An 18,755-nucleotide genomic window follows, 5' to 3' on the forward strand; every position below is an offset into this window, starting at 1 on the left:
ACTTGCACAAGCCTCTTGAGGAAACTTGCACAAGCCTCTTGAGGAAACTTGCACAAGCCTCTTAGATAGCCTCATCCCCCAGAAGGCAGACAGCAAAAGCAAGAAGAATTACAATCCTGCAGCCTGTGGAACAGAAACTACATTCACAGAAAGATAGACATGATAAAAAGGCAGAGGGCTATGTACCAGATGAAGGAACAAGATAAAACCCCAGAAAAACAACTAAATGAAGTGGAGATAGGCAAGCTTCCAGAAAAAGAATTCAGAATAATGATAGTGCAGATGATCCAGGACCTGGGGAAAAAAACGGAGGCAAAGGTCAAGGTCGAGAAGATGCAAGAAATGTTTAACAAAGACCTAGAAGAATTAAAGAACAAACAAACAGAGATGAACAATACAATAACTGAAATGAAAACTACACTAAAAGGAATCAATAACAGACTAACTGAGGCAGAAGAACAGATAAGTGACCTGGAAGACAGAATGGTGGAATTCACTGCTGCGGAACAGAATAAACATAAAAAAAATGAAAAGAAATGAAGACAGCCTAAGAGACCTCTGGGACAACATTAAACACAACAACATTTGGATTACAGGGGTCCCAAAGGACAAGAGAGAGAGAAAAGACCAGAGAAAATATTTGAAGAGATTATAGTCGAAAACTTGCCTAACATGGGAAGGGAAATGGCCACCCAAGTCCAAGGAAGCGCAGAGAGTCCCATACAGGGTAAACCCAAGGAGAAACACGCTGAGACACCTAGTAATCCAATTGGCAAAAATTAAAGACAAAGAAAAATTATTGAAAGCTGCAAGGGAAAAAAAGACAACATACAAGGGAACTTCCATAAGGTTAACAGCTGATTTCTCAGCAGAAACTCCACAAACCAGAAGGGAGTGGCATGACATATTTAAAGTGATGAAAGGGAAGAACCTACAACCAAGATTACTCTACCCAGCAACGATCTCATTCAGATTTGATGTAGAAATCAAAAGGTTTACAGACAAGCAAAAGCTAAGAGAATTCAGCACCACCAAACCAGCTCTACAACACATGCTAAAGGAACTTCTCTAAGTGGGAAACACAAAAGAAGAAAAGGACCTACAAACACAAACCCAAAACAATTAAGAAAATGGTCACAGGAACCTACATATCGATAATTACCTTAAACGTGAATGGATTAAATGCTCCAACCAAAAGACACAGGCTTGCTTAACGGATACAAAAACAAGACCCATCTATATGCTGTCTACAAGAGACCCACTTCAGACCTAGGGACACATACAGACCGAAAGTGAGGGGATGGAAAAACATATTCCATGCAAATGGAAATCAAAAGAAAGCTGGAGTAGCTATACTCATATCAGATAAAATAGACTTTAAAATAAAGAATGTTACAAGAGATGGGAAGGACACTACATAAGGATCAAGGGATCAATCCAAAAAGAAGATATAGCAATTATAAATACATACGCACCCAACATAGGAGCACCTCAATACATAAGGCAACTGCTAACAGCTCTAAAAGAGGAAATCGACAGTAACACAATAATAGTGGGGGACTTTAACACCTCACTTACACCAATGGACAGACCATCCAAACAGAAAATTCACAAGGAAACACAAGATTTAAATGACACAATAGACCAGATAGATTTAATTGATATTTATAGGACATTCCATCCAAAAACAGCAGATTACACTTGCTTCTCAAGTGCACACAGAACATTCTCCAGGATAGATCACATCTTGGGTCACAAATCAAGCCTCAGTAAATTTAAGAAAATTGAAATCATATCAAGCATCTTTTCTGACCACAACGCTATGAGATTAGAAATGAATTACAGGGAAAAAAACGGAAAAAAACACAAACACATGGAGGGTAAACAATACGTTACTAAACAACCAAGAGATCACTGAAGAAATCAAAGAGGAAATCAAAAAATACCTAGAGACAAATGACAATGAAAACACGACAATCCAAAACCTATGGGATGCAGCAAAAGAAGTTCTAAGAGGTAAGTTTACAGCTATACAAGCCTACCTCAAGAAAAAAGAAAAATCTCAAACAATCTAACCTTACACCTAAAGGAACTAGAGAAAGAAGAACAAACAAAACCCAAAGTTAGCAGAAGGAAAGAAATCATAAAGATCAGAGCAGAAATAAATGAAATAGAAACAAAACAATAGCAAATATCACTAAAACTAAAAGCTGGTTCTTTAAGAAGATAAACAAAATTCATAAACCATTAGGCAGACTCATCAAGAAAAAGAAGGAGAGGACTCAAATCAATAAAATTAGAAATGAAAAAGCAGAAGTTACAACAGACACTGCAGAAATACAAAGCATACTAAGAGACTACTACAAGCAACTCTATGCCAATAAAACGGACAACCTGGAAGAAATGGATAAATTATTAGAAAGGTATAAACTTCCAAGTCTGAACCAATCCAATAACTGGACATTTTACCAGCATAAGTCTGGAGTTTATTAAATGAGAGGATTTGACCAGGCATAACTGAGAATAGGAATGAATCTCTATACTAAAAATATGGGTCCATCAAGTTACTAGTAGACTGCCAGCCCCCTTCAGACTTACAGACTACAAGATTCTTTACTGGAGAAACTGACCAAATGAAAGTAAAGATCAAGAGAAACTGACATTTGAGAACTCTCAACGAAATGTCACAAGCCAAGCTCACCATCCATAGGAGAAGAACACCAGAAACACCAGCCCCAATGACAGGGACAGAGTAAAGGACAAAGTAGGTGATTAAACAGTTAATCCCACAAGGGGATTGTAAATAAAGAAAAAAGAAAGGGAGACCCCTGCAAGTTAATGAACACTCAAGAAAGCAGGTTTGCTTAACGAGAAAACCAAGCAGGCCTGCTCAGCAACTAAACCATGAAACAGAAACATGAGACAAGGCCCAAAACAAGAAAACAATGGTGCCATGAGACCCACATCCCACGCAGCGAGCTCAGTACATTAATGATTCCTAGGACATGCTCCTCTGCACACACTAAAGACAAAAGCACAAGGAAAAGGTGCCATTATACTGAAACCTGAGATGATTTACCATATTTTAGTATATGTTACCACCTTTTTGCTCATTTCCAGGGCACTGTGACAGTCCTGGTTTGACCAGTAGGGACAAGAAAACTCCCTCACCCAACATGGAGGAGGAATTGATGATGGAAGCTTGACGTCTACTGAAGAATGAGGAAGAAGGTGGTCTTCTCTCCCTCCCTACTTTTCCCTTGATTATAAAACTCTAGCCCACTAAGTTCTCAGCGCGGCACCCTCTTGCCCACCCACTTGTAAGCCTTCCACGTGTCCTATTCTAATAAGTCACTTCTTATATCTATCACTCAGCCTCTTTGAATTCATTCTGCACTGAGACATAAAGAACCGGAGCTCCTCGGAGCACCCCAAAACACATTTCAGCGGTTTCACCACCATGCACGCAGCACTTTTAATCAACTGTAAGACAAAGAGTATTACCACACAAAAAAAAGGAACATCGTAATTACAAAAGGGACAATTTATCATGAAGACATGGCAATTATGAATGTATATGCACCTCAAAATACATTAAGCAAAAATAGAATTACGGAAAGAAAAGGACAATGCATGATTAGAGGAGAAGATTTTCACATCCCATCTCAGTAACTGACACAATAATTAAACCAAAAAAAAAAAAAAATCAGGGAAGAAAAATCAGGAAAGACACAGAAGATCTAAAAAGCACTATCAACTACCTTGACCTAACTGACATTCACAGAAAATCTAACAACTGAAGAATACACATTCCTTTCAAATGCATGTTACATTACCAACATAGGCCACATGGTGTGCTATAAAATAAGTCTCGATAAATTTAAAAGGATTGAAATCACACAGAGTATATTCTCTGATTACAATGGAATTAAATTAGAAATCAACAAGATATCTAGGAAAATTCCAAATATAAGGAAATTGAGCAACACAGCTCTAAAGAGTTCATGGATCAACGATGAAATTAAAAAGCAAACTAGAAAATATTTTGAACTGAATGGCAACAACAATAACAAAAATCAAAATTTGTGGAATGCAGCTAAAACAGTACTTAGAGGAAAACTTAAAACTCTAAGTGCTTAATATAAGAAAATAAGAAAGATCTACCAAAATGACCTGAGGTTCCACCTTAAGAAACAATAAAAAGAAGAGCAAACTAAACTCAAAACTAAAAAAGAAACTCAAAACTCTTGTTATAATAATAACAAGATAATGAAATAGAAAACATACAGTCAAGAGATAAAATTAATAAAGTCAAAGGCTGGGTTTTAAAATTATCATTAAAACTGACAAACTTCTAGTTATACCAGTCAAGAAAAAAAAGAGACAAAACACAAATCACCAATATCAGAAATGAAAAAAACATATATTACCAGAGATGTTACAGACATTTAAGAGGATAAGATAATATGATATATAACTTTATGCCAACTAATTCAACAACTTACATGAAATGGACACATTTCTTAAAAAAATAAAACCTATCAAAATTGACACAAGAAGAAACAGAAAATCTAACTAGTCCTATCTCTTTTCAAGAAACTGAATCTGTTATCAAAAATATTCCAAAAAAACCCCACTCCAATTCCAGATGATTTCACTGATGAATTCTATCATACATTCAAGAAAGAAATTTAACTTTTTCAGAAAATAGAGATCACTGCCCAACTCATTTTACAAGACTAGCATAACACTAATACTAAAACCTGATAAAGATATAACAAAAAACAAAAATTACAGACTCATGTCCCTTCTGAATATAGACACAAAAATTTTTAACAAAGTTTTAGCAAATTAAATTCAATAATATATTTAAAAGGTACATTATGAGCACATACAGTTTATCCCAAGAATGCAAGACTGTTTTAACATTTGAAAATCAATGTAATAAATAAAGAAGAAAACCTCAGGATCAGTTCAATAGATGCAGAAAAGGAATCTGACAAAATCCAACAACCATCATGACAAAAACTCTCTACAAACTAGGAAGATTAGAGAATCTCCTCAGGGACTTTGCTGGTGGTCCAGTGAGTAAGACTCAACGCTCCCAATTCAGGGGGGCCCAGGTTCAATCCACTGTAGGGGAACTAGATCCCGAATGCATGCCACAACTAAGAGTTTGCATGCCACAACTAAGAAGTCCGCATGCTGCAACTAAAAGAGAATCTCCTCAAACTGATGAAGGACAACTACCCCAAAAACCTAAAACCAATATCACACTCAAAGGTGAAAGACTGCGTTGTTTTTCCCTGAGATGAAGAATAAGGCAAGAATGCTCACATTTACCACTTTCTAGTCAACGCTATACTGGAGGTTTCAGCCACTGAAATAAGGCAAGAAAAATAAATAAAAGGCATAAAGATCAAAAAGGAAAAAGGAAAACTTATTTGAAGATCCTATGATCATTCTTGTAGAAAATTCCAAGGAATCCACAAAACAACTACTAGAACTAATATATGAATTTAGCAAGATTGCAGAATACACAGTTGATGTAAAAAAATCAAGTATGTTCTTACTAGCAGCAATTAGAAAACAAACTTTCATTTTTAAATCCTACTCATGGTCATACAAATAGTGGTATATATTGAAAAACACACACACACATTCACACACACACACACACAAACATATGTATATCTCCCCACAAAGTCAGGGAATAAACAAAGAAAGATGACAACACAGAATCCAGAAAATAAAAGATCCTCAAAGGAGAAAACCCAAGGGAATCCCCAAGATGGCAGTAAATCCAAAATGGCAGCTCTGTGGAGGCTCAACAATAAGCAGTTCAGAACCAGCAGGACACAGAGCTCTCTCTGGGAGAGACAGAGCCAAGAGAAAACTGGAACTGACGGATGCCCTAACAAGTTTTAACATTTAAGTCTTTACAGTTCCATCAGAATGCTTAGAGCAAAATTAAGCACTTAATCGACAGAAAGCTAAGCAAATTAAAAACAAAGTAACCACTATTTCTGAGGGGGAAAAGTTGAAGAATAAGTAATCACTGAATACTCTCTGGCCAAGGTCATCAATATTCAAATGATAATACTGTAAGTACTGAATGATGGCCTAACCAAAAATTAGATAAAACTGTCATTGGGAGAATGGGGAAAGGGTAGCTGGGGAGCTAAATCATCACCTTCTGTAGGAAGATGTCAAAACGTAATGTTTAGAATTGAAAACTCAAGCTGAAGGAGTAAAAATAAATTATTTAGATATAGGACAATAAATGTCAAAAGAACTAGCTTAAAAAACAAAACAAAAAAAACCTTGAAAATGATTGCCTCTGAAGAGAGGTAGAAAGGTTGGAGCACAGAATTTTTTCTTTTCATGGCTGTATTAGTATTAACTATTTTACTTACTATTTAAACCAGGCATATTATGGCTTTGCTAAAAGTTAAAATTAAATTAAAATAAATAAACACTTAAAATAAAAATCTATAGTGTCCAACCTTGGGGCCACTGTCAAGGAAATATTTTTAACTGAATTTGGTTTCTCTAAACAAGTTTACAGACAAAAATCAGTTTGAGTAAAACAGATGAGAAACGTATATAAACAGCTGCAAAAAATTAAAACTATTTGTAAACTGAAGAACAAGTAGTTCAATAAAAACATCTAGTAAAAGTTAAGACTATAGAAACACTGAGTCCATATCAAATATATCCAGTTTCCTAATAAATACTGCAAGTGGTAATTAAGGAAGTAAAAAATTTTTTTTCAAATATACTCATATCAACCTCAAAAAATATATAATATGCCCAAAAGGCCTTGCTACCCACTTTCAGTTCTTCAGCTGCCCACAGTACCTGGAGTATTTTTGAATACTCCTTAAGACCTCCAAACACCAGCGACATTCATAGCAGAGATGCACTGAATGGATACATTACAAATATTTGAGAAGGACCCCTCTCCATCCAGTCTCTAGAGAGTGAATTACTTCTGAGGGTATCTTTTGCAAAACAGCTTTTAAGTCACAAAAATACCAGGAGGGGAAGGAAAAAAGCGGACAGGAGAAAATATGATAAAATTTTGAAAAATACGTACAATATATGTCTAAAACACTCGTAACATTTTAACTCATTCTTTGAGATGTTAAGTGGGAGACTCTCTGGAAACTCTGATAAACTATTCATAGTTCTACTCAATCAGAAGCATTCTAATTAAATACATAATATTAATATAACTGTCTAAGAAAACACTTAAGGGAACTCTACAGATAGTTTCTAAAGTTGACTCCATCCTGTGGGGCAGTTCCTCATTAAAGATATATGCGGCCCATGTGCTCATTCCTATGTTTGTAATCTGTGATTATACAACTTAACATTACAGTCATCCCAGGCCATTCTGCATTTAAAGAGATGTGTTTACGGACATATCCTGCCAAACAACCATAATACACTTAACCTCAGTTCAACCGCTGCCTGAATGAACTTGCTAGGATCACACTGCAATACAGATGCAAAACAAATATTAGGCCAAGGAATGTGATGTTCACATATTGAAAAAAGAGTGAAATCCTTATATAATGCCTCTTAGTCTCTAGGGCAGAATGTACATGAGTATTTAAATTCTGAAAGCTGGAAATCTAAATACAGAACATGGATAGAAATAACAAATTCTTAATTTTGGAAAAAGAAATGAATTCCTCTGAAGGGTGGAGTATGTTATCTCAGAAAGCAGCTCCAACTAGGTGGCAATAAAGGACAATGTTGCCTCTGGATCTATCCAAGCAAATTAGTAAGTCTAGAAACAGAAGGAAAAAATGAATCTGAGAACATTTTTTAAAGGTATTGTTCAGAGTAGATTACATTAGATTATTGCTTTGAATCCATTTGCATTATCAATAGCAACCAAAAGTCACTACCACCCAATCGCTTCCTGTGATCTAAACCCACTTTGGGATGCCAGACTAATTCTTAGTAAATAAGTCCTTGCAGGAAGGTGAGCCAATGCACTCATTCAGTCAATCACCAAATATGTGTTGGCCCAAAATACTTCCTTCAGAAAAAGGCTTATAAATGAAAAACTAGGAATGAGACAGTATGATAATGTCTTAACTGTGATTTATCATGTTTTCTGATTTCCTAACAAAATACAGACTTCAGGCTGTAAGGCCAACACTCACCATCAGTGGGCTCCGACTGTGCACGTAGACCTCAGTTTCATTTTATCATTCAAGCAAGATGTAACACAAGAGTATACAAAGACTATATGTGAAACTGTATCTCTGCTACAAGTCCATTTATAATGATCACTATTGAGAAATAACCACTCCTGGCCCCTTAAATTGATGCTCAATTATGCCTAGAATAAATTTATAAGAACGTGTATTTCAGTGTGTTTAAAAAACTCCAAGGCTGCCTTCTGGTACTTTCATCAATAGAGAGAGATCATTTTAATCTTTCATTTGTCATGAATAAACAAACCCTTCCGGAAATGTTCTCCTTATTACTCAAGGTAAGTGAAGTATTACTAGAATTCCATTTCGCAAGTCATCTAGACCACCACTGCCGAATGTTCTCGCAAGTGTATCTTATTCACACTAATGTTTCTCAGGATTGATGGCTGATTAAGTATAAAGTGAACTATTTTACCAGTGAGGAAAAAGCATTATTTTATCAAGGTCACTGTTGGACAATAAATAGAATTCAAGATCACTTTCCCATTTAGTAGACTTTTTCACTCTAAAACACCATTCTTACTATCAATATCAAATTCAATAAGCAAGCATTTGCCTTTATAATGTTACATCAATAGACTGCTTTTATTATACATACTTTCTACAAAATGGATACTCCAGAGCATGAACCATTTCTGTATATGTTAAATTATTAATGGTATTAAACAATAAAATATACAAATATAACTAATTTAGAAAGTAAACTGCGACGGCATAGATACAAAGTACCATCTCTGATTCAGTGAAATCCTGACATCAAAGCTGGAAGCAGGACCTCTGAATCCTATATCCATAAATAACCTTGGACAAGTGAGTTGACCCCTCTGATTCTCCATGTGTATATGCTTTACCTGGAGAACACCACCCATTTACTGAGAAAAAGAAGTGAGACCATGGATATAAGCTCTCAGGACAGTACCAACATAAGTAAGTACTGGCCATTGTTGTTGCGTTGTTTTTACTGGAGGGAAAGTATGTAGTAATCACACCCAAAAGAGTTAAACTTAAGCAATACACACACTAGTCTTTAAAAGTCTATCCAAATAGTGAAATAAGAGTACCACAAAAATAAAACAAAATATACAAGAACATATGAAAAAGTTATCCAAGGTCTAGTGTATTTTACCATGATTTTTTTTTTTATAAACTCTTAGTTGTATTCTGACTTGAGTAGAGGATGTCTAAGATTTCATACATAAATCATTTACTGCTTCACCTCCTGGTATCTTGAAAACAGAATAAATCTTTTAATAAGAATAAACTAATGTTTTAATAAGAGATCAGAATGTTAGTTAGCATTCTTTTTATAAAAGTAAAACTATGGAAAACAGGCTAAATGTCCATCAACTTGAAAATGTATGAAAAAATATGCAGCTATAAAAAGAATAAGAGGGACTTATATATCCTAATATGGAATGATCTAAGACATGTCAAGTTTTTTTAAAAAAAACATATAAAGACTCTATGTTAAGACAACCGAAAAAATAACTTACGTTACATACATACATATTTATGCAGTTAAACGCATACACCAAGGATTCAAAGTATGTGACCAATAGTAACCTCTTGGTTTTATTCTGCATAATCCTGTTATTTGACTATTTCAGTGAGACTCTATTTATACATTACTTGTGTAATTTATGAACCCCCAGGAAAGCTAGCCAATAAATACACTAGGCTAAAATCAAGTAAAAATACGTTTTAGACAGCACTTCATAGTTTACAAAAGGATTTTGTAATCCTTTCAATAAATCCTTTAACACATAATCTAATTTGATCCCCACAATAGCTTCTAGAATTTAAGGTAGTATCCTTCCTTTACAAGTAAGAACAGACTCAAGAATTTATTACTCCACAGTTAGTTAATGCAGAGCCAAAACAGAAACATGGTCTCCTGACTCTAAATTCAGTGTTGAGTTTCTTGTGCTACAGTCCCTCCATAAATTGAAATGCTGACATCTATACCGAGGCTCTCTAAACTGCTGTAGTGCTTCCCTTCTCATGAAAATTCAGTGTGGCGGTAAAGGCATTAGAGTGGGGAGTCATCCTGGGTTCCAGTCTTGACTACACCACCACTAAGACTTCACAGTAAGTCAAACCTTCGACCATGATTCTTGTGGCCGCAGGTGAGATTCAACAGTGATACTTTTAAAAAATACTAATACCCAGGCCTAACCTCCAGAGATAGGACTTAATTGGTCTAGGGCATTAGTACCTTTATTAAAAGCTCCCCTGGTTATTCTAAGTTGCAGCTTGGTTAAGACCAGAGCTTAAGACTTAAATGTTATTATCTGATAAAAATGAAAGATATTAAAAATCACATGCTATGCGGCTTCCCTGGTGGCGCAGTGGTTGAGAATCTGCCTGCCAATGCAGGGGACACGGGTTCGAGCCCTGGTCTGGGAGGATCCCACATGCCGCGGAGCAACTGGGCCTGAGAGCCACAACTACTGAGCCTGCGCGTCTGGAGCTCGTGCTCCACAACAAGAGAGGCCGCAACAGTGAGAGGCCCGCGCACCGCGATGAAGAGCGGCCCCCACTCACCGCAACTGGAGAAAGCCCTCGCACAGAAACCAAGACCCAACACAGCCAAAGATAAATAAATAAATAAAATTTTAAAAAGAAAGAAGAATCCGCCTGCCAATGCAGAGGACGTGGCTTCGAGCCCTGATCCAGGAGGATCCCACATGCCGTGGAGCATCTAAGTCCATGCGCCACAACTGCTGAGCCTGTGCTCTAGAGCCTGCAAGCCACAACTACTGAACCTGCGCACCTAGAGCCCGTGCTCCGCAACAAGAGAAGCCACTGCAATGAGAAACCCACGCACCACAACGAAGAGTAGCCCCCGCCTGCTGCAACTAGAGAAAGCCCACACGCAGCAACGAAGACACAACATAGCCAAAAATAAATAAATTAAATAAATAAATAATAAAAATAAATAAAATAAAATAAAACTAGTGAATTAAAAATTCACATGCTACATACTTCCCCAGAGTTGAAATGAGGGATGAAAGTTATCATATATGGGAAAACCTCGTGTAAACAATAAAACGCCTTAACACATGTAACAGATTGCTATTTATTCCTTCCAACAGGTAGCACATCTTGTGTACGAGGCACGTGCTGGGATGGAGAGGAAAGGCATCATCCTCAAGAAGCTGGGAAGTTGCCATGTCCTCAAATTACAGCCAAGCAGGTGGTGGTGACCAGCCCAGCCTTGGGATATGAAGGTGTGTAGGAGGAATGGTGGGAAGAGGGCTTAGAAAGGACAGTGCAGAGGAGACCCTTGAACTAGATCTTGACAACATTCTAGACAGGGCGCACATCACACCTAGGCAAGTGATTCAGGACGGCCAGAGGTCCTCGGAGAGAGGTCTCAGGACCCTGGGAATCCTTGAGACCCTTTCAGGGAATCTGTGAGGTTAAAACTATTTTAATAATAATACTGAGACACATCACCACCAAAAAACTAGAAACAAATTCAAATGTCTTCCAACTGTTAAACAGACAAACATATTCATCTGTTTGTCTATGTATGAATATAAATATTCATACATTGGAGTAAGATAGCCATTAAAAGGAACAAATTAGTGATACACACAACAGCATGGATGAATCTCAAATGCACTGTGTTAAATGAAAGAAGCCAGATTCAAAAGGTTACAGACTGTACAATTCCATTTACATGACATCCGAGCAAAAGCAAAACCACAGAGCTAGAAAACAGGTCAGAGGGTGCTGAGGCTAGGGGTAGGGGAACATTTTGGGGTGATGGAAATGTTCTTTATCTTCACTGTGGTTACACAGCCATGCACCTTTGTCAAAACCCAGAGAACTATACGTTAAAAAGGGTGGACTACACTGTATATAAGTTATACCTCAATAAATTGAACTTTTAAGAATAACACCATGCTGCTGTTTGCCTTTTTCACTCTCATTCTCTCATAAGTGTTTTCCAGAAGCTGCATGACTTGATGATGTCATCACTCTGCACGGAGGGAATGTAAGCTTGTATATTCTTGCATTTTAAACTGTTCTCCATTTTAATTTGGAATAAATAGTGATAGATATAATCAACCAAAACAAAAGTTCCCTTGGGGCTTTGATAATGTTTAACAGCATAAAAGGTGTCTGAGACCAAAAGTTTGAGAACCGCTGCCATAGGTAACAGGGAGGCCCTAAAGTGTTCAAGCAGAAAGTAATGGGATCCAACTTTACAAAGAATGGTGCAGGGAAATTAGTTAAGAAGTTACTACAAAGGTCTGCGTAAGGCTGATCCCAGGATGCACTGGAAAGAAATTATGCCCACACATCATCTGTAGCTAGTTATAAATCCCAAGGCAGCTTCTCTCTGTTGAGCTGCCTCTTTGTCGGTGCGTTAATGTTTTGCTAAATAATTCCTTTAACTAGTAATATAGTTAGGAAACTAAATCTGCACCAAGAGCCATCCTACAATGCATTACTAAGTGATTTTTGCATTATTCACTCAATTGCCATTGTCCCTCTTCAAACGATGCCAACAACTTAAAGCTGAGTTTTACATATTTTAAACTTGAGAAGTAACCATCCTAAAGAGGTACAAAAATTAACTTAGAAGTGGTTCAATATCTCAAAATCAATTAGGAAAATTAGGCAACTGATTAAAAAATCCACTTTATTACTTCTCGGAAATGTACTTTCATTTGTAACCAGAAACACTACAGCAATCCTAACTCAGCACAATTTTTCCTATGCCATGTGGTTTCTTCGAATTTGGGTTGGGGCGGCGGGGCGGCGGGGCGGGGGCGGGGGGGGTGTTTGGTTTTGCTTTTGAGTTTGGTTTTGGTCTGCACAGTTCCCTTTCTTCCTAGAGAAAACTCATTTCTAAATACTAGCCCTATCCAAATTATTTTGAGTACAGATCTTTTTGCTATAATCTTCTCAAGCCCAGAACTCTTATAAGTACTTCGGGATGCCACAGAGATAGAAAAATTAATCTTAAAACCATCCATGTCTTTAAGCTTTAAAACAGAAAACAAACAGATGACAGAATGATCAATCCATCATAGGCAGAAGGTAGTAGGTATCAGAAAGATGATTTCCTTCCCCTAAAAAAAACTTACAGTTTTATAAGCCACTTTGAATGAACATGTGCATGTGTTTCAATCATCATCACATATTGCTTCTCTAATTGTTTTAAGTAGCCAGCCCTTTGACACCTCTTAGGTCATCCCGAACAGGTGGAAACTTGTCTGGAGAATTCAATTTGCCATCTTTTAAAAAATTCACCTATACTTCTATTCATGTGAAAGGGGGTAGGGGAACCCCAAACTTGGCCAAGGGAGCCGTGTATTACTAAGAGAAAGTAAAACTCGATCCTTACCTGAAAGTACAGTCCTTTTCATCTATCTCTTATACAAAAATCTTGGGAAATTAGTTTACAGTCAGTCCTACAGGAGATTCAAAGTTGAAACTGAACCTATGGATTGAAAAGGGGAAATAATTAATGTGAACCACATGTATAATGAAGATAAAAACATCAATTTAATCAAAGACGAAATTTCCGTACACTTGTTAAAGCCAAATGGTTTCTGCAGGAAACCTGTTCTCTGTGACTCAAATCCAAAATGGAAAACGTGGGTGGTTCTTCCTGACTTACCATTAAGAGTCAGCCAATTGGCTGCTGAAGTTTTCACACAACTTAAGCTCAAACGCTAGCCTCCCATCTGCTCTAATACTGTCACACCTTAGTGAAATGAAAGAGGCGTAAAGGCCTTCTTCAGTCTCAACTCAGTCTTTAACGGGGTACCTTGGGCTTATTCTGTCTAGACCATATTTGAACACACTGCCAAGTTCTTCAAAACTTCAAATCCAGAAGATGTGAAAAATGAGAGCTAAATCACAAAATAATTCAGGGGCCGTAAAGCTCTCTCTCACTTCAGAGCTATGATTTCTGAAAAATGACTCTCTTGGGTACTACGCTATAGTAGCTATTTGAGGAGCTGGGGCTCTGGCCTGGTTATCTTCACCATAACTGCACTTCTTCGCCACTCCCTATCTGTCAAGTCATGCCTGCCAACAGATACCATTCTTGAACTTCTAAACATATAACTCTGCCAGACTGGGATATGAATCCAGTAATTCTGTAGGGTACAGGAATACCCTCTCCACCCAGCACTAGTACACTAGCTGGTGTGACACAGACAACTGAAACCACACACAACAGCACACCTTCAAGGTGATACTAGCATGGTAAGACAAGCACAAGGGCCTCCCGACCTGGACACCTGCCATCAAAGGAAAATCTGCAAACATCAGACAATAAAAATTCAGATAGACTCCAAGTTCCAGTTCCTTAAGATTGCAGGCCCAATTTGAAAGTTCCTCATGTCTTTGGAGGTGGTCTGAAAATTGCCAAGAGGCTCACAGAATCCACCCTGACTAGCAGAGAAGAGCTTGCTGTGAGCCACCAGTGACCATTCAGCAAGTGCTTGCATAATGATGCCTCTGGAGTCACATAGGAAAACCCACTGACCAGACTAAACCAATGGGCACTGGCTCCCAAAGTATTCATCTTGAGGAAGCTTCTGTGTGGAGACAATGAACAAGATGAAATATGCACACTCTCTGTACATTTAAATTTTAGAAAATGTGTGTTTGGACGCACTAAGCATATTACGAGCAAATACAGATTCATAAGCTCTTAGAGCTGGAAGAGACCTCAATACTCCCTTATCACTGTGAAACTCTCACTTCACCAATAAGATTAAATCACAGTCTCCTGACCACCAGTCTAGTGCTCTTCCTTTTACATCCTACTCTCTAATTAGTTGTGGAAACAATATTTTGGAGCATATTAAAATCAAGTTATGACTCTACCGGACCGCATAATAAGTATCTCATTTAACCATGTGTTACAAAAGAAAAAATTAACATGAAAGATCAAGAAGTAAGAACCTTCAGAGTATTCCCTGCTGGGGAAGGATAGGGTGGGGTTGATTGTCTTTCTCCATATAAGTATAGTCTAATTTTATGGTCAGGAAAAAATATGGACAAATTATATATACAAACCATCTCTCTCTCTTTTTTAAAACTGATCCCTTCCAAACCAGTATCTTTAGCAAAAAGATACAAATCATATCTTACTTCATTTACACAGAATGTTGAAATGACAAAAATAGCAATGCTATCTTCTCAAGTTGAGGTTTAAAATATTTTCTAAATATTTTCACTGCACTATAATTAGTTTCCCCAATATATTTACCTTCAGAACAGATCAAGTAGAGCTATTTCCCTGTTGTAGTTTTCTTTAAAATTGATTTTTTTTAACACTTCTACGATAATAAGGTGCTCTTTCATTCTGTTCATTTCCTCAAATTCCAAATGACGATTCCTCAAATAAGCACATTTTTTGCAAAAAAAAAAAAAAAAAAAAGCCTACACACATAAAAAGAGGACATAAATAATTTGAATAAGATAAAATACCTGCATAAATTTTTAAGATAAAATATAAATCTCTAAACAAATTCATAATTGCTCCCTGGGTTACCTCCAAAGACAGGTTTATACACTCCTCTCCTATTAAGCATACTTCAGTGAAAATTTGTGACAAAAATAGTACGAATTCTGCCATTCATTAGTTGTGTGATATTGGGCAAATCATTTAAGCTTTGGGCTTAAGCTTATATAAAAAGTCAGAATACTTGATTTCTAAGGTATTTTCTAGGTCTCTTAACATCTTCCTAATATATGAAGCATCATCTTTATTTCCCTTGAATTTCTAAAGTCAAATATCTCTTTAAATAATAAAAATGAGCATTTATAAACTACATTATGTCCTAGAACTTCCTAGGAGGCTACCACCAGCATAGCGAAGTGAAAATTTCAGAACAGTCTAGACTTTATCTGCACGAAATGTATCTCCTTGTCTCATGTTTTAGCTTTTCCACAAAGGTTCAGAAATGTACTTTCACATCTGGAAGACTCTACCGAAGCACCTTCCACTCTGCAGAGACTTCTAATTCCCTCCTCTTCCCTCCCCTATTGCCTCAGTACCCCAAGACTCTGAAACCTGCCCCCTTTTTTTTTTTGGCCTCAATGTTGAAAATGAAAACCTTTTAAGTCAATTACATTTAAAACCAGCTACTGTCCAAGTCTATATTTGAGAAGCTCTGTGTGCGTTTTTATCATTTAGTTATCTAGATTCTAATATCTAAAGAATTTGTTCCACTGATTCAAGCTGAAAATGTAATGATTTTTTTCATCTGAGTCCAAACTCCTTGTTTATTGTCAGATAAGCAAGGAAGTTCCAGAACACTGTATGTAACACAACTCACACACTTAAAACAATTTATTTTCTTTATATACCAATTGAAGATGTTGCCATCCCCAACGAGTTCACAAATAAAATAATCACTGGTATTGAGAATCTGTCATTTTACTAGTAGGAATCTTAAACAGTAGCTGCTTTTGCCAAGTTCATTCATTCAACATATATATATTGAATCCGTACTATGGACCAGGCACTATTTATTCTTCTTGCTGGGGATGTACAAACAAACTGACAAAAGTCTGCTTTTGTGGAGCCTATAGTCTAATGGAGAACATATATAATAGGCGATAAACATAATATATAGACAAATTATATGGGATATACACATATAATATTAGAGGGGATCTGTGCTGTTAAAAAGAAAAAGGCCAGGATGGAAGAATAAGGGGATTCAGGAATGAATGGAGGGAAGATGGGTTGCACTCTTAAACAGAATGGGTCGGGGTAAGACTCACTACAAAGACAGCTCTGAGCCAAGACTTGAAGGAGGTGAGAAGTGAACCAAATTTAACTTTCCTAGTAATTTTTACCTCGTACTGATTATGCATGTAATAACACATGCCTTAAGAGAAAAAGTTCTGTGTATGAGCAAACAGAAGAGTAAATAAAAGAGAGCTGTGTGTAAACCCCCTTCATTTTTGCAGCTTTTTCTACCAAGTGAAACTTACATCTTCAATTAGGCATGCTCATTGTGTGTTCCCCTCCACACCCACAAGGGTTGTTCTAACAAAATTCTTACTTCTATGATTCATACTCCTCAAACCTCAAGAAGAAATTTCCAAGTATTCATTTGACACATAAAAAAAGCACCAGTGTTATCCAACCAACAACCCCACTGAGATGGCCCAACTACAAGTCAGGACTTAAATCTCAGGACGGGAACTCAATAGGCACTGGCTGAGCTTTTCCCACTGTGGTGAAACCTCTTCTACAGGGTTTAATGGGAAAAGACTGGACTGTGAAATCAGGAGGCCTCACCACCAACCAGCCCTGTAACCTTGAGCAAATCACATCACATGATTTTCTCAACTATAAAACTAGGGTTTGAACCAAATGATTTCTAAGTCTCTTCTAGGGATAAGTCCACTTCAGAAAAAAACTTTTGGTAAATAACCCTATATCAAAAAGTATAATACTTTTTGACATAGGGCTATATGAAACCCTATATACCAGATCCATACACTCTAATTTGTTCCTCTAGTAACAGTATCAATTCATATCGACCCATGCATAAAATCACCACTCTCCCTCTCTGATCAAAAGATCCACAAGAATGGGCCTTGACTAGCTCACCAAGGGCAAAAGAATGTGCAAAAAGATGATATTCTCGTCTCAACTTTATTATCTACATAGTCTTATTACACCAGACTATCATAGAAATTCTAAAGTAACACAAGCATGAAACTGCCAGAGTTTTAAATATTCTTTATGCACCACTACCCCCAATTTTTTAAAGTATGTTTTTAAATACTAGGCTTCCTTAAAAGTTACCTGTAACCCATTAGTGTAGCTGCTATGACATTATTTCAAATAGGCACTGTAGGGCTTCCCTGGTGGTGCAGTGATTAAGAATCTGCCTGCCAATGCAGGAGACACAGGTTCAAGCCCTGGTCTGGGAAGATCCCACATGCTGCGGAGCAAGTAAGCCCATGAGCCACAACTACTGAGCCTGCACTCTAGAGTCCGTGAGCCACAACTACTGAAGCCTGTGAGCCTAGAGCCCGTGCTCCGCAACAAGAGAAGCCACCGCAATAAGAAGCCACGTACCACAACAAAGAGTAGATCCCGCTCTCCACAACTAGAGAAAGCCTGTGCGCAGCAAAGAAGACCCAACACAGCCATAAATAAAATAAATAAAGAAATGTATTAAAAAAATAGGTGCTGTAACAAGCAGCTGTTTATTCAGGAGGGCTGAAAATCCTTGGTCCATTCTCACCACAGTTTAATGAAGAGTTCCCCGCTGTGCAAAGCCCACCTTCTCACTGTAGAATTTTAAAAAGCAAATAAACAAACCGAGGCTGGGAGCATCCTTTCCTGCCTTCCTCTGGGATATACTTACACCTGGACAAACATCTCCTCCAGCAACAAAATACAAAGAAACTATAGGGGACTAGGGGACTAAAAATGACTACACACACTGCAGTTGGGGAAATCATGAACAATAAGATACAAAATGGGTACCAACTGCCATTTCTGAGGTGTTGGGAGCA

The 18,755-nt window shown here is 37.2% G+C and overlaps 1 protein-coding gene across 8 annotated transcripts in view; it reads right to left on the reverse strand.

The window, feature by feature from the left end:
* The window catches only part of SIPA1L1 (signal induced proliferation associated 1 like 1), a 480,253-nt gene that overhangs the window by 327,711 nt on the left and 133,787 nt on the right, over positions 1-18,755 (reverse strand). For all 8 annotated transcript variants that reach the window (XM_082647658.1, XM_082647659.1, XM_082647657.1 and 5 more), the window contains exon 2: positions 13,597-13,692. The gene's annotated coding sequence lies outside the window, so the exon portion shown is untranslated. The remainder of the gene's footprint in view (positions 1-13,596; positions 13,693-18,755) is intronic.

This window comes from Grampus griseus (assembly GCF_964374135.1).
Source record: "Grampus griseus genome assembly, chromosome: 2".
Classification (NCBI taxonomy): domain Eukaryota; kingdom Metazoa; phylum Chordata; class Mammalia; order Artiodactyla; family Delphinidae; genus Grampus; species Grampus griseus.